The 15,599-nt window shown below is 43.1% G+C and overlaps 1 protein-coding gene across 1 annotated transcript in view; it reads right to left on the minus strand.

The window, feature by feature from the left end:
* The window catches only part of AFAP1 (actin filament associated protein 1), a 121,475-nt gene extending 105,876 nt beyond the window's left edge, over positions 1–15,599 (minus strand). Inside the window, exon 1 of the mRNA XM_056348670.1 lies at positions 15,464–15,599. The gene's annotated coding sequence lies outside the window, so the exon portion shown is untranslated. The remainder of the gene's footprint in view (positions 1–15,463) is intronic.

Below are 15,599 nucleotides of genomic sequence, written 5' to 3' on the forward strand. Positions count from 1 at the left end.
ATGTAAATCTCCTCGCTTAATTCTGTGAAAATTATTACTCAAGTAAACTACCTGAGAATGGTAAGTGTATATAATATATAATATATTTAATATGCAATATAAAATAGTACATAATGAAAACCAAAACATATAAAAGTTTGGTTTAAAAACTGCCTTTAAGTAGATAAGCTTGTAATACAATACTTTATATATGGATTTCTGCTAAAGAAAGCCATATTTCTCAGTCATGTATATTCATACTTCATTTCCAAATCTGAAATATACTTAGAAAAAAAACAGATTTTGGTAATTAATTCAAGCCACTGTTTCTCCCTGGACTTCTTTTCAAAATCCCAAATCCCTGACATTACTCAGATGTAGGATTCATGCTTAAATGGATTAGTAAATTATTGGTTAAAACTGGATGCTTCCAGTTCCCAGAAATGATGGCATCTAATGTGTACCTCTTCCAAGGGCACAAGCAACAAAATTTTCCCAGTCTAGCTATAGTTTTCCATGTGGTGACTCCCAAGCCACCAGACAATCAGTTTCTCTTTCACTTTTCCTGTCTTCACAACATGTTTTTCTGTGATTTTTCTGTGATCAGCACATTTTTTTCTTTTTTTATTTTAAACAGGGGTAATAAAGCTGATTTTTTTTTGTTGTTTATTTAAGATTAAGAAACTCAGTCACCCAAATGCAAAACATCTTAATTAGTAAGGCACTGAGCACAGCAATCTAAATAAAAATCTCACAGCTGAATGAACGGAATGTTTGCTATACAAATGATCTTATATGAGATCAATATGGCAAACTACTAAAGCAGAGAACTAAAATTATGCAGCAATGCCCAGAAATATATTACCAAGAATGTTATATCACAAAACTCATTTTCCAAGAATCTGTCTCGGTCATCACTTTGACATTTCCAGTCTCTTTTCAAGGATGTTTTCATAGAGTGCCATGAGCCTTCAAAGCACTGAAGTAGCCACACCAAGATGCCATAACAAACTTTTTTGTAAGTACAGAGTAAACCCAAATTAAGAGCAAAAATAACCCACCTATACATGTAAATACAAAGAATGATCATCTTGTTTCAAGCCTCCTGAATAAATTATTTTAGTTCAGAAGAATTACTCATTTTATAGGGTTGAAAGTAGGGAGGCAAACCATTTGAGCTTTAGAGGTGACATTCCTCTGACTAAATGCCAACGCTTACAACATAGTCATCTGTATCTTGGCTAGTTGCCCTAGGCTCAACGCACAGTCAATGGAGAAATGTACGCTTCCTAAAATAGACATCTAGAACAGATGAGATTAATTACATCCTTGAGAAGCGGATTTCTATCCCCTGATTGTAAAGAAAGACTACGGGGAATGAGCTCAGCTGCAGACCTGCTCTCCCGTGTGTGTCTCAAGCCTGGCAGGATGTATCCCGCTCTAAGTGCCTATCAGCTTTCACATCCCTTTAATTCAAAAATCTGATCCCATGTTTACCACAATGAAAGTGAAAAAAAAGAGCTTTCTAATTATAGTAAAGCTATTTAAATATAGTTAGAAAGTTGTTTAGTCATGTGTTATATGCACAGACATATTAAATAGTGCTGTTACTACTTACAGTTTTCTGTAACATTTTAACTGTGCTTAACCAGTTTTACCGAGAACAGAAGTAAGGGAAATATCTAGACTTACATTAATTACACGTTAACTGGCACCACTGGGAGCCACACAGGAGCTCACATGGAGTCTCCTTGGTTTCTGACTCACTCAGCATGCACGTGAAGCTTCTGTTACAAAGACCAGGGACTGGCAAGACTTGTGAACATATGATGACACTCCACTTCCTATTCCCATTTTTTGAATACAGATGGTCCCAGCGAGTGCTTTTCTTAGTGCCTTGCAAGTACCAATAGCTGAATCCTAATTTAAAAGTGCATAGATTAAAAAAGTTTATTCTCAGTTAGCACACTCCCAAATGTTAATCTTCAAGACTAGTGAATGTAACATTATTTCATAAAAATGCATTCTCATTTCACTCTAACTTTGGCTTCCTCCTGTCACAGCCTCATCACAACTCTTTTTCTCCCAACCTCAAAACTCTGGCGTGAAAAATGTAACCGATTTGAGGCACAGATGAAAGATTTCATTGCACTGCCCCAAGAGGAGGGAGGAGGGAAAGAAAGCACTTCTGTGTCATAGCTGCCACTCGTGTACCAAAAACAGCCAGTGTGACAAGCCACCACAAATATGATAAAAATCATTTTAACAGACAGCACACCTATCCCCTCAAGTCCCATGGACAAGCAGGGTAAGGGATTGCACCACACTCGGTTCCCTCGCTCTTCCTGATCTATCAACACCAGCCCAGCCACGACGCTTTAGCTCCAGCCCCCATAGCACCCTGAATAATGCAGTTACATATCCTGCCACTACTCTCCTATATCCCGTTACTACTCTTCTACACCTGATGTAGGTAAGCATTGATGCATTTATTTTACAAATATTGTTACTATTTGAAATTGTTCTCCTATTCAGTCAATGTCCAAGTTGGCTGTCCTCTGCTGCATTTTGCCTTTGGTTGCACATGTCAAGTTGCATTCTGTACTTGAAGGACAGTGACTGAAAATATCTGAAATTAAATCCCCTACATAACTTCTACCCATTATCTTTCGATAAGAAAGCAGACCCAGATAAATTCCCATTGGCAAGACTGTGTATTGTGGGACTGAAAATCACCATGCTGGAGCACCTCAGTCTCATCTCTTGCACAGGGGGTCTTTCTCACCATTTACCTTGTAAAGCAGTTTGTCAGGATACTAATCTGATCATAATCACCTCTCACATGAAAATTTACAACAGATGCAGGTATTTAACCAAATACAGAGTAAGGCAAGGCAAAAAAAAAGAAGGATGGCAGACAATTACACAGAGGATAGGGTACCATTCAGTCATGAACGTATGCCAAAAAAATCTCCAGTATGGGGCAGGCTTTTGCTTAAGAGAAAGGACAAAGATAAATAATTAGTATGATTATTTTGGGGTAGGATACTTCTAAGTGAAGTGATTTCACTATGGAGACAAACCAGTTTATTTTCCAAGTCCAGCAGACATACTACTGACTTGGAAAATGCAGTTAGTTCATCCTACATAGTGAAGTGCCCTGTGGGAGCAGATGCTGATAGATAGATGACGGTTTGGAAAAGCGGCTTTCAGTCACAATCAATACACCACTTCAGACTTTCCCTTCAGAAGCTGATAGTTTTAATCTGGAAACTGACAGCAATCTGACCTAACAAGTATCTTAGTACAAATCCTACAGTAACAATAGAGCAAAAGAGTGGTGGCACATTATTTATCTTAAAGAATACACAGTTCTTGCCTTTAAAGACTCTGAAAGTGGATGCACATATGAAGAAGGTAGGAAAGAAACTCTGGGAAGATGAAGCAGCTAGGGCAATACAAACTACCCAAATCAATGCCTTTGCTAGTCCTAATATACATTTTACAGTTGTTTAGCTAGCTTAATAATGCCATTTCTTAACCCTCACACTTGGAAAAAATGGGATGTAGTCCTCTAATCCTTAAATTAAAGAACATGCAACTTTATGCTGACAAAGGTTTTAATCATCCAGGACACAGAGTCTACCATTATCAGAATTTTAATTCACTGACATAATTCCATGGTGTGATCAGATAAAGAAAGGAAAATAATGGTATCCTCAAAAGCCCAGATTCTAATAATCTTCACTACTAGTCACAAGCTGGCAGACAAGCTGAATGTATAACAAGATAAGGGCACAGGCAATGAAAATTCTCACTCAAAGGGCTCTCTGCTGGCATTCAGTGATTTCCCAGCAGTCTGTTATTAGGGTCCCAAGCCCCTGATCCTTCTCTTATTAGCCAATGACAAAAATTCACTTGCCTACAGGCAAAGGAAGAGTCATTATAGGCATGGATGCTACTTCTTAAGCACAGGAAGAAAGAGGCATCACTGATTATAATGCCAAATTAAAAAAAAATATAGAATTATTAAAATCTGTATTCTGTTTACTACACTATAAATAATAATTCCATAGGAAAACACACTTTACATGTGAAATCAGCAACCACTGAACATTTATTTTTCCAGGTGGCTTTTATCATTCTGTTCTTAACAGTTTCAAATGGCATTTTCCCCTTCTGCTTTGGACAACTTCCACTGGTGAATGTGAAGTATCTGTTTCCTCCTTACAAAAATCCGATTTGGGAAGAAATTCTCACTTCAATAAAGAAACAATGACAAAAGGAATGTAAGATTTTCCTAGGCAGGCCTACCTCAGAAAATGTCCAATGCCTACCATTTTCGAGAATAATGCCGCTAATAATGAATTCTCCAACCCAAGGAAAAATCTTGTCATGCCCTTTGTCTGCTTTCATGTAGTTATCCCCTGATACTCTGTTATCACAGGGCACAGTTGCTCAATATTATTTTGTGCCTTTCTGAGCTATGTAAAAATGCTCTTTATTATTGCCCGTAGCAAAGCCACCCTCTGAAGTGCTATGGTACACACAGAGCCACGCTTCGTTCTGCCCCTTCCAGAAGTGCTAAGAGCTTTCTAGAATCATACACATACTTTTAGTTGCTTCACTGCACTGAGTGCAGCTGAACTGGATAGGGGAAGGATTATTTTGTCAGAGTACTGTAATGGAGTGAACTGATCTGGAATAGTCATGATCCCCTATAGCTGACCCTAGCGAATGCAATCAAAGAAAAGGGCACGTCTGTGTGGCGAGTCCCGGCACGTTGCACATCAGTGAGATAACTTGCACGGCTCTTCTCCAGTGGCTCACTGGGAGGAAAGCTCAGTCTGTAATTTTAATAGCAAATAGTACAGCATTACATGCCACTGCTCACGTAAGGAGTACAGGGCAGGTGAGATGTTTGCTCCATCGACTGCTTGACAGAAGGGGCAGGTCAGCTAACGCCTGTAAACTGTAGTTCAAAAGTGGCGTGACACACAGTCTTATAGATATAGCAACCAGCATTGCTCCAAAAATGTAGTTTCCCAGGTAAAGTAGATAAACATTTGTTTATCCCAGAGTTCAGGAGTGTTCCTAAACTCACTTGAGTTGCAGGAGTTAAGATGAAAGCTTATAAACCAGAGGTGACTACAGCAAAAAAGGGAAAAGATATTACCGGATTCTTACGTGCTTCTCTCCCTCCTATGCATCAATTAAAGTGAAGTTTACGGGCTTGTATGGAAATTTCAGGAGCGCTGAGGCACTAGCAGGCTGATAAGAAAGACAACTAGTATACCAAAATCCTTTCAATATTATTATGCATTTCTTTCAAGCATTTGGGCAGACTAAGTCAGTTCTCTCTTTCCCTCTGCACACTGAGCATCTGCCATTTCCAGTTCCTACTCCCCATCCCATCTCATGAAGTCATTAGGGTTTTTTATGAGTTATTAACATGTAAAGAGCTGCTCTAGGGCACCAAGTGCTCTGCAAGTCACTTACTAGAAGGGCACAGACTTCTTTGGCTATATATAGAGCCCAAGCTATAGCTTGAACAAGGGCGCATTCCTGCTCTGCTGTCTCTGGGCAACCTTGCTCCTGGCTCAGCCAGGTGACGGGAACATCCAGGTGATGCCTCCTGGCCAACAACAGCTCTGCAACCACACCTAGGAAAGCTGCGTAAGTTCATTTCATGTGTCTTTACTTTCACCCATTTACATTTAAATCTTGCTCTGGGTTGCCCAGATCCTAACTGATGGAGTAAAGCACTTAGACGTCAGTAGGAAGCGGCCCTTCCCTACAGAGATGTACAGGGAAAGGGCTGGACTCTCACATAAATACTGCCTCCAAGTCACCTCCCTGAATGGAAAGAAGAACTTAACTGGTGTAAATGCAAAGACTGAGACTACTTAAAGAACACTCAAACCAAGCTAAGGTTTGATCCCTCTTTGGCAGTGTATTTTTACTTTATTTGGTTGTTTTTCCTTAAAGCTGGCAGAATGACAACCCCAGAACAGCTGGTTTTTTGTAAGGCCTGGTACGTCAGGAAACCTAGCCCAAACGACCCCAAGTCTCAAAGACAGATTTCACCCTTTGCTCTCATAAAGCACAATAAACTTCAGGGCAATCTCAGTTTGCACTTAGATCTTGGAGCCTGTAGATGTGCTGACCAAAAACCAGAAAGGAATCCTGAAGTGCAAGCACAGCAGGGCTAGTCCCCTAACGCTTAAAAAGATATTACTGTGGTAGGAAAAAGAAGCTGAAGGAGTTGAAAAGGGTTGAAGAAGTTTAAAAATCCCCAAACATCATACCTCTTCAAGACAGCTTTTGCTTTCCCTGTAATTTAATTGATATTTCAGTTGTTTCTTTGGGGAAGACAGTCATGTGGGCCTTCTATGTGCACCTGTAATTGCCCTTAAGTTGCAGAGAGAGCTACTGTTTACAGGGAAGTTTCCAGTACAGCCTGTATTTTACACTTAAATTAGTTTCAGAGGTTACACAGTTGGACTACAAGCAAGAGGACACAAAAATGAGAGATCTGGAGAAGGTCCTCGAGGTCAAAGGGGTGACAGCTCTCAGCAAGAGTTTCCACATATGCAAAATCTAGACTCAGTGTTTTGTAAACAACAATAAAAGAGAAGATCCAAAGGGATGTGAAGGAAATTGCAGTGCTGAGAGGCTTGTGAGGCTCAGTCATTGCAGACAGACAGACGGGAAGAGCAGTCACCAAGAGACTAATTGGGACTTGCGTCAGGTTAAAATTAACTGTTGCATCTTTTTGGATTGCTGGATAGAGTTTGATCCAGATCAGGCTACGGATGTGGTGGTCACAAAGGAGACGGTGCCTTGGTGGCCCCGAGGCGCAGCAGTGGGGGCAGGTGGGAGGGCTCCTTCTGGGGGGGCACACTCACACACCTCCCCTGCTGACTGCCGGCCGCGGCACCTCCTGCTCAGCAGACCAGCGTAAACATACACGCAACCCCAAGCACTAATCTCACCAACATCAAATAAGATGATTCATTTATTTAAAGCCGAGTGCTTGCATAAACACTTCTCTGAGCTCCGGGGAAAGAAGTGCAAGAGACCAAGAAGCTGCAGAGTGAACCAAGGACAGCAGAAAGTCCCAGAGAAGATCAAAAGTTCACAGCTACAGGAACAGACAAACTTTCCCAGAGAGGGAACAGCTCTTCCTTTCCCCAGAGGACACTTGTTTTTTTTTAATCTGAGGTTTTTGGTGTGTGCTTTCAGCTGTCTGCATGTTTGGGGGCTTGTTTTCATTAATTTCTGAAGTGAGAGACTTTTAGGTTTATTTATTTATTTTGTTAAGGTCTCCAGCTGTTGGGGTTTTTTTTCCCCCTTTTAAATGAGACCTTAATTGTTAAATATCCCTTTTTTCAGCAGAATTAACTAACCTTGGAAATAGGATTGTTTTTGTAACCAGGTGGGGTCCCACCCATCTGCACTCAGCATTATTCATACTGGCCCTCATCCAGAATTTTCCCCAAGACTCTTCAGGGTGGATTTCATTCCCGTTAAGCTCAAAACAAAATGCTGTGGCCTGACCTAGCCTCTGTCTCCTTTCAGCTCTCCTGGTTCTTCCTGAAAGACCCACCAAGCACCCATCATGCCCTGTCCAAGGAGACTCGCAGCTTTTCGTAGTCCTAATGGCAAACACATGGTGCAGACAGAGGAATCAGGCAAGGAGAACAGCTTGGTGTATTCACAGAAGCTCCTCAGCCTGAATAACCCACACACCCCGCCCTGAGAAGCCAATCTTTTCATTTTCCAAAGGGTATTCTTTGATAATGTTGTGCGTTAGCAGAGTTGAAAATCAGGTAGCTTCCAACATTTCCAGGTATTTATTTTCTTCTGTCTCTATCTCTTACAGCCAGCAACATAATCCATTAAGTATTTCACTCTATTCCCTAGCGTGGACTTGCTAACAACAATCAATCCCACTCTCCACAAGGGCAATTTCTTTTGGTTTGATCTATTCTAAGTCCCAGCGGCAGAACAGCATCAAAGAGTGGCCCCTCTGCAGCTCAGCTCCTGGCCACCGCTGCCTTGGTGACACTCAGCAGCGCTGCTTCTTATCTAATGACTGCCTTTTACATTATCTATCTTATTTTCAGCTCCTACCATTTTAGCATTTCCTCACTGCAGCCTACCCTGCTTGCAGGGCTGAAACAATGTCTGTTCGTTCAGTCTGCACCACAGCGGGCAGCCGGCTGCTCTGCTGCATGCTTATGGAGCAGCAGCAGCCCCCAAACGATGACATGGGACTCAGCTCCTGAGGCTGATTCCTGCTGGCAGCTTCCCCTCTCCTCATCTTCCTGCTGGAACGGGACTGCTTATGGCTTTGGACTCTTAAAAGTCCTCTAGGAAGTGGTTGTGCAGCCATGGTGCCTGGCTGCTGGAGGTCATAGCTCGGAGTGTCAGCCTCTCCTGGCCCCATCCCCTGCTTGGGCGGAGATGCTGGGACCCAGGGGCTGATGCCAGCTCAGCCGTGAGGATGGGCACCACCGGCACGCGGTGGCTGACAGTACCATCTGAAGCCACCCAAGGGTGTCTGTCCATCAGACCCTTCCCCTCAGCTGCCCAAACGCTCAGGGACAGCCCCAGCCCTTGAAGAAGGACGATGTGCAGCACTGTTTTGAGCAGACCCCTTTTCACTTGGGTGTGCAGGTCCCTGGGGCAGGGGACGCAGCTGCAGCTGCTGCCCTGCCTAGTGCCAGTTCAGCAGCTGGGGCCATAAAACCTGTCCCACTAACATGGCACACACAGGGGAAAACCACAGAAGTCATTCATTCTATAGCCAGCTAGCCAATTCACATGATTTTTTCCCTGACAGAGCAGATAACTATCTTGCTAAATGTATTTCACATTTTATGAGCATTTTCCTTGCACCTGCTATTGCACGTTTCTTACAGCATTTCAAGCTTCCTTGCCCAATTCTGCTACAGAGGTAGTTTCTACCAAGAATTGGCTAGTTAAAAAAACACAAGAATTATAGATCATACTCTGCTGTTGGCCATCAACCTTACCAATCTGAAGATCAGGGCCTTAACCTTTTAATTGACATTGTAACAGTAAATATATATATTTATTAGCAATTAGCCATTTTTCTCAGATGTGATATGCCACAGGTGTGGCAAAGGCAGCTCTAACATATATCACCTATATATACACACACTTTCTATATATCTATCTATATACATCTAAATATGTATCTGTATATATCATATATAGAAGCAAACATGTGCCCATGAAGTCAGAATTATACACTAGCAATTCTGCCTGTTCCCATTGCTTCTTGCCCCTCCATCTACCTGTTAGCCAAGACTTTTTTTAATAGGTATGAAGTATCTCTTCTCCCAGGTAACAGGAAACAGGGCAAGAGGAAACAGCCTCCAGCTGCACCAGGGAAGGTTTAGACTGAATAGTAGAAAAAACTTCCTTCACCAGAACGGTCGTCAAGCACTGGAACAGGCTGCCCAGGGAGGTGGTGGTGTCACCATCCCCAGAGATATTTAAAAGACATGTAGATGTGGCACTTAGGGACATGGTTTAGTGGTGGCCTTAGCAGTGCTGGTTAATGGTTGGACTCAATGATCTTAAAGATCTGTTCCAACCTTAACAATTCTGTGATTCCATGACCTTGCCTGGAAGGAAGCCAGGCATGAAGTGACTACCTGTCACTGTACTGAGCCTTGGAAAGGAAGGCAAGAAAGTTGCACTTACTGCAGCTGGCAAGAAAAGGTGAGCAAAGGAATCTGAAAATGGCAGTGAACCTGGTGTTACAATGAGAAAAATTGAAGAACCCGAAATGGAAAACCAACCAAGCAAATAGAAAACAAACAAACAAAACGCTGACGAAGTGTTAATAAGCTTTTGCATGCTTAGAAGCGGGTTGTTGTAGCCGATCAGCTGACCTTGGCTACCACATTATAACCTTGGCTCCAAAAGAGCCCTAGAACAAGCTGCAAAGGCATGCATGTTCCCACAAAAAACAGCAAACAGCTTAATCTGAGAAAGCTACATTATTTCATGTAAGAATCAGAGAAGTCTGAAAACACATCTTTACTCCCTAACTTTTATGTTTGCAAAAAACACCAAAATTAATATAACTGCATCAACTCAGTAAAAATAATGCTGAAGATTAGAATGAGACTGGAGAGCATTGACTGCGAAAGCCTGAAGTTGTAACAGCTTGTGAATGGCTTGCCAATGCCATTGAGACGTAGTGGAATTCTCTTCCACTGCTTTATAAACATCATATTTTATTAATCAGTCCAACAGTACACGGTAAATATTGGAATCTGTCTACAAAGCTGGCACATATGGGAAAAGCTCACTCCTGGTTGTTTTATTTTAAACAAAACCTACAGCAGCTCCCATTGTTTGTTTTTCCCCCCCCAGACTAGACAGCATGTGGCTTATGAGCCACTCTGATAGATACGATAAAGCTCCTGCCAGATCTGATTGATGACGGCACTAGGAAATGCTGCGAAGGTCACACTGTAATTCTCTCTTTGCAGCTGCTCCTGGTAAGAAATGGTATAGCAAAATAAAAACTGGATCTGCTAATTGCTAATAACAGGGAAATTCCCTCCTTACCTTGTCTCCTCGCCTCTTCCAGTTTTGAACAGGAATACCATAGGCATGTGTAACTGATGAGAGACCAGATAAGTTTCAAAGAGATACTTAAACATACTTCAAGGAGGGGGGGGGGGCAAGGAAGGGGAAATCCACCCACAGCAACTGGCCAGATATTGAGCCTTTATACATTTGAAGACAGCGCATGGTAGTTTAGCATAGGAATATTCAAGAGCTTTTACTATTCGCTTCTCTGCAAAACTGAGATAACATACCACTACATACTCTCTGTGAAGGACTGCTACCTCTTATAACGTAAATAGATGAATTAAGCTCCTTTCCCAACCCAAAATCCACTCCTTTTAAATGAAGGAAGCCAGCATGCTCATTAAAAGTGGCTATCAGAATAAATTCAGCAAGGCAGAACACCAGTCAGTCAAGTAGGACACCAAAATCTTTAGACACCATAAATGTTTAGATGTGATCAGGACAGTGTTAAGAGACTTTTGGGAATTCACAAACATGATATAATGACAGTCCCCTAATGAATAATATATATTTAGTGCAACTCACATAGCAATTACCTCACACAAAGTGCTATATTTCTTGGGGGTAAAATGTTGTTATCTTTGAGACATCAGCTACATTACAGATTAAATTTGAAACCACTGGTGTACTCCGTTCTGACACTTACTATTAATGGATGGAAATATTTTTATTCAGCATTTTGTACTCATGAAGGTTTTGGCACAATAAGGCCGTTACCAACATCTGTCCTAGAGAAAGCCTTTATCACCCAGCTCAAAAATACACGATAGCAGAGATAGGTTGGCAACAGAAATCCCCCAGTCAGTCCAAAAACTCACACTACTATGTCATCATGAAAGGAATAATGCACTGATTTTTTTTTAATATTTTTTTTCTTCTTCAGTTTAGGAAAGAGATTTAAAGATGACAATCCTATGCAGTTTTGCTTATTTTACTGCTAAACGTACACCATCTTTTAAGATACTGCTACATTCAAAAGGCAGTATCTATACAAAATCAAACCTATTACAAGCCCTCTTAGGAGTTTCTTTTCTAGATTCCTTGATGGACACTGGTAAAATATTCAGCAGATATTGAATCATCCTTTTCACAGCCTAGTGTATTCTCCCATGGCTACTCTAAGAAAGGTGATCACCATCCGCTTATTTGGACATTGTTGTGTGCTAAGGGTGCTCAGCACCTTGAGTAGTCAGACCTTACTAGTCACTGTATGTCATGACCAAATTTCTGTTAAGGTGGCAGAAGGGTAATGGACAACAGACAACTCTATTTATGACATTCAGTGTTTCTTTTCTTACTGTAACCTTGGAAAATAGGGCTTATGTCTGAAAAAGTTCATTTATTATCTGCTATGAGATATCCCTCTTTCCACACACCCCAATTATGTTTCTGCAATAATATTCACTAGCATCAACACGTGTTTCATGACCTGGAGAGTCACGAGGCAGCTTCTAGAGAGTAAGAACAATTTATATAGTGTGTATATATATATATATATATATACATAGATATATATACACACACTAGATAAAAAATATACAGTATTTTACAGTGCTGTTGCAGATGCAATACAAATACACAGCCTTCACATATACACAGATGAGTAGGTGCAGTGCAACGCTTGCTCTGGTGTAACCCCTGCACACTGCACTCAGGGTCACCCCTGTGCCATTGCAGCTACATGTTTTCCTACCTGCTCATAGCTTTGACAGACTATTCTCAGTACTACTCTATGCAGACACTCCCCAAAAAGGTATCTGATGTAATATTAAAAACTTGAATTTGGTCTAAGGTCAGCTTAGGATGCTTATAGTATGAAAGCTCACTCCTCCTGAATTTCAATAGATAACCTTAATATTAATAGACATAGGAGTACATTTGAGGCTTAGCTTTTTCAGTCCTGCTTCAGAGTTCACAGTAACTGTAGCCCTTTGGTTGAATTCCCATTTTTCTATTATTTTTGTTGGGTTTGACTATCAGAGTTCATCTGGAAGCCTAAGAACATTTTATATTAGAGTATATTAACATGGAATAATGTCATACTGAGTGTGCAACACACTCACCTGCCCAGCCCAGACAAACAGTTCCTGTGCCAGATGAAACACTGTATTTGTTAATGAACTGATGAATCAGAGGAAATTCAGGGTCATACCAGCAGCCAAGTGTCATTCACATCTAAAACAAGCTGAATTGTGACTAAAACCCTAACAGCACACAATCAACTGATCTGTATGGGAGCTTGGAAGTGTAGGTCCTTGCATCCCACCCTCCCACTTCAGCAGGAGACCTCTTGCAAATGAATATAAAGCACATCCATTCCCCTCCTGGCCCCCTCCTCGCAAAACAAAGAGCGCAGCCTTGAACAATGCAGTTAACCAGGCGGGCTTCTGGATACCATGCTCCCATTGACTGACATACCAGATACGAAACTTCTGAAAATGGACAGAAATTAAATCGGTGGGCTCCAGACTGCATAAACCAGCCCCAAACCTCTGGCTCTTTGTCCTAGGGCAATGTCTCAAGGAAGTCTGCAGGCAAGCAGCGGGGCAAGACAATTCCTGATCTGACCTTACAGCGGGTTCTCTTTGCACTACTGAAAGAAGCAGCACAATTAGACATATGCATACCAAATGCAGCCTGCCCCCATTGAGATCTCAGTATTATTTTCTTTTATGTTTCTGACAGCATCCCTTCCATTCTGAGAGCCTCAGGAGCTGAAAATGTAAAACCTCTCCACTACAATTATACGATTTTAAAATAGCGTGAGTGGCTGACCTATTGAAGTGTCTTTGCATTTTACCCCTCCTGCATTTTACCCCTCCTTGTTGCCACTGCTTCAAGAAACACCATAATTTCAACAACTCAGACCTTCCAAATCCCTTCATCTAAAATTCTACCTAAGACCTAGGAACACATCACAAGACTTTGAAATCTGCTGACATATTTCCTAGGAAACACCAAACAGCACCACATATCACCAAACGCAGTGAGTATCTGCTCATTGTTCTGTGCGCAGGCTTGTCACCACAATCGCTGGGTACCCAGACAAACAAAGAAATCTGCAGATGCTTCTTTTCAGAACCTATTTCAAATTCTTCTTAAATCCACCTGGTGCCCTATAGCCCCAGAAAGACAGAATGGCTGTGCCCCTGGCTCTAATGCAGGATTCGCTCCTCTTCCACCCCAGTTCCAAAAGGAAAAATGGAATGTTCAAAAGAAGAAAGCAAATGTGCAGCTTTTCCTATGGAAACCACCAGGAGGCATAAGGGATGACTGAAGGGCATCAAATGCCCATATAGGAGAGCACTGATGGATGGATCCATCTGGCTGCCAAGCTGTTTCCTTGCGCCCCTGCACGGACCCTTCCCAGAGAAGCAGAGAAAAAGAACTTCATAATACTGCTATTTTCATGAAAGAAAAGAGCAGTCCCGTAACACTCGGAGCAAGCAGTGGCAGAGCACCTGCAAGGGCGAGATACTAGTTACGGAAAATACCTCCAAGAGCTGCACCAAGCCATGCTGTGACATTTTTTTCCCTATGGAGCAAAACAAAGAACTGCACGAGAGCAGAATCTGTCGGCTTAGGAAGCCCCGGACTGCAGTACAATATTTAATTAGATCTTTTTGGCTTTTATTTTACAGTCAGATCTGAGCTGAAAAGATCAGTCATTGCAAAGGTACGATAAATAAAACAGGCGCAGACGCACCAGGCGTTTGCATCAAAATGGTCATATGGGATCCAGAGGGGAGATCTGCTAAAGACGTCTCTGCTCCTGACTTCTGTCTTGTCTTGCCTTTCCTAAGTGTGTGCATTCGTTACATGGCCCTTCTGGGCAGGTGAACGTCTGTTTCCGAGTGATGCCTGCCTGGATCCATTCACCTTCTGTGACTCCAGAGCTTGCAGCTTATACAGCAACGGCTGCTCCTGACTGTTTATCCGACTTTTTTGCCGCCTTATTATTTTCCTACCAGCTAAAACTTTGGCAAGTTTCCTCCATCCCCCCCGACACACACAAGGCACATAAACTCACACAGAACCAACAACGTTACAAGTGAGTTTCCAAAAAAACCCTCAGTGGAAGAAATCAAAATACGTCGCTGTGAACCAAACCACCGCCTGCCAATCGCCGGCTGCTTTTTAGTTTTAACCTCTGTTAAACAGGAAATAAAAAGGAGGGAGTCGGGTGGGGAAGCCAATGGGATAGATCTGGAAGGATGGTTCGCTTCGCCTTTGCCCTGACTGAATCCAGGACTGTAACATGATGCAATCTCTCGGCGATGATGAAACGGGTTCAAATGGCAAAGGCTGGAAGAGAGACCACCTCCTCCCACCCTAAAAGGCGGAAAATAACGCAACTCCCAGCTGTACAAAGCAGCAGCGGGGTTGCCAGGCTGGTGCCTTTCCCCGGGAAAGGATGCGAGTTTCGGGATGGCAGACAGCGGGTTCGTTGCCGAGGCTCCCAGCCGGATTCCTGCTGGGTGCCAGCCCAGGCACGGCCCGCACGGTGCAGCGGTGCCGGGGCCCGGCGGGGAGCCCAGGGGGACGGCGGCTGCCGGGGCTGCCGCAGCCTGATGCTCGGGCTCCCTCGCCGCGTTCTCCATGTGCTTCTCCCGGACAAGAAAACGAGCGAGATTTTGTTGGGAGTTTTTTTCAGGCTTTTCCCCAGTGAGCCTCCGGCTGTCCTAGCACGGGGCTGCCTGGAGCAGCCGCGGAGCCTCGGCAGAAAAAGCCCTTTTCTGAATCCAGCCCTTCCCCTCCCTCCTTTTTCCTCCTCTTTTCCCTTCCCGCCCGCGGAGCTCGGGGGAGAGATGCTGCCGGGAGCAGCGGGCGGGAGCCCTCCTACCTTTCCGGCCGTCCTGCCGCGGCTGCCGGCACAAAGCGGGCTCCGCGCAGCAGCGGGAGCGGGCGCAGCTCCGGCCGCAGCTCCGGCCGCGCAGCCCAGCGCCGCGCCGCGCAGCCAGCACCGCGGCGCGCCGGGG

The sequence above is a fragment of the Falco biarmicus genome, chromosome 1, assembly GCF_023638135.1.
Source record: "Falco biarmicus isolate bFalBia1 chromosome 1, bFalBia1.pri, whole genome shotgun sequence".
Taxonomy (NCBI): Eukaryota; Metazoa; Chordata; class Aves; order Falconiformes; family Falconidae; genus Falco; species Falco biarmicus.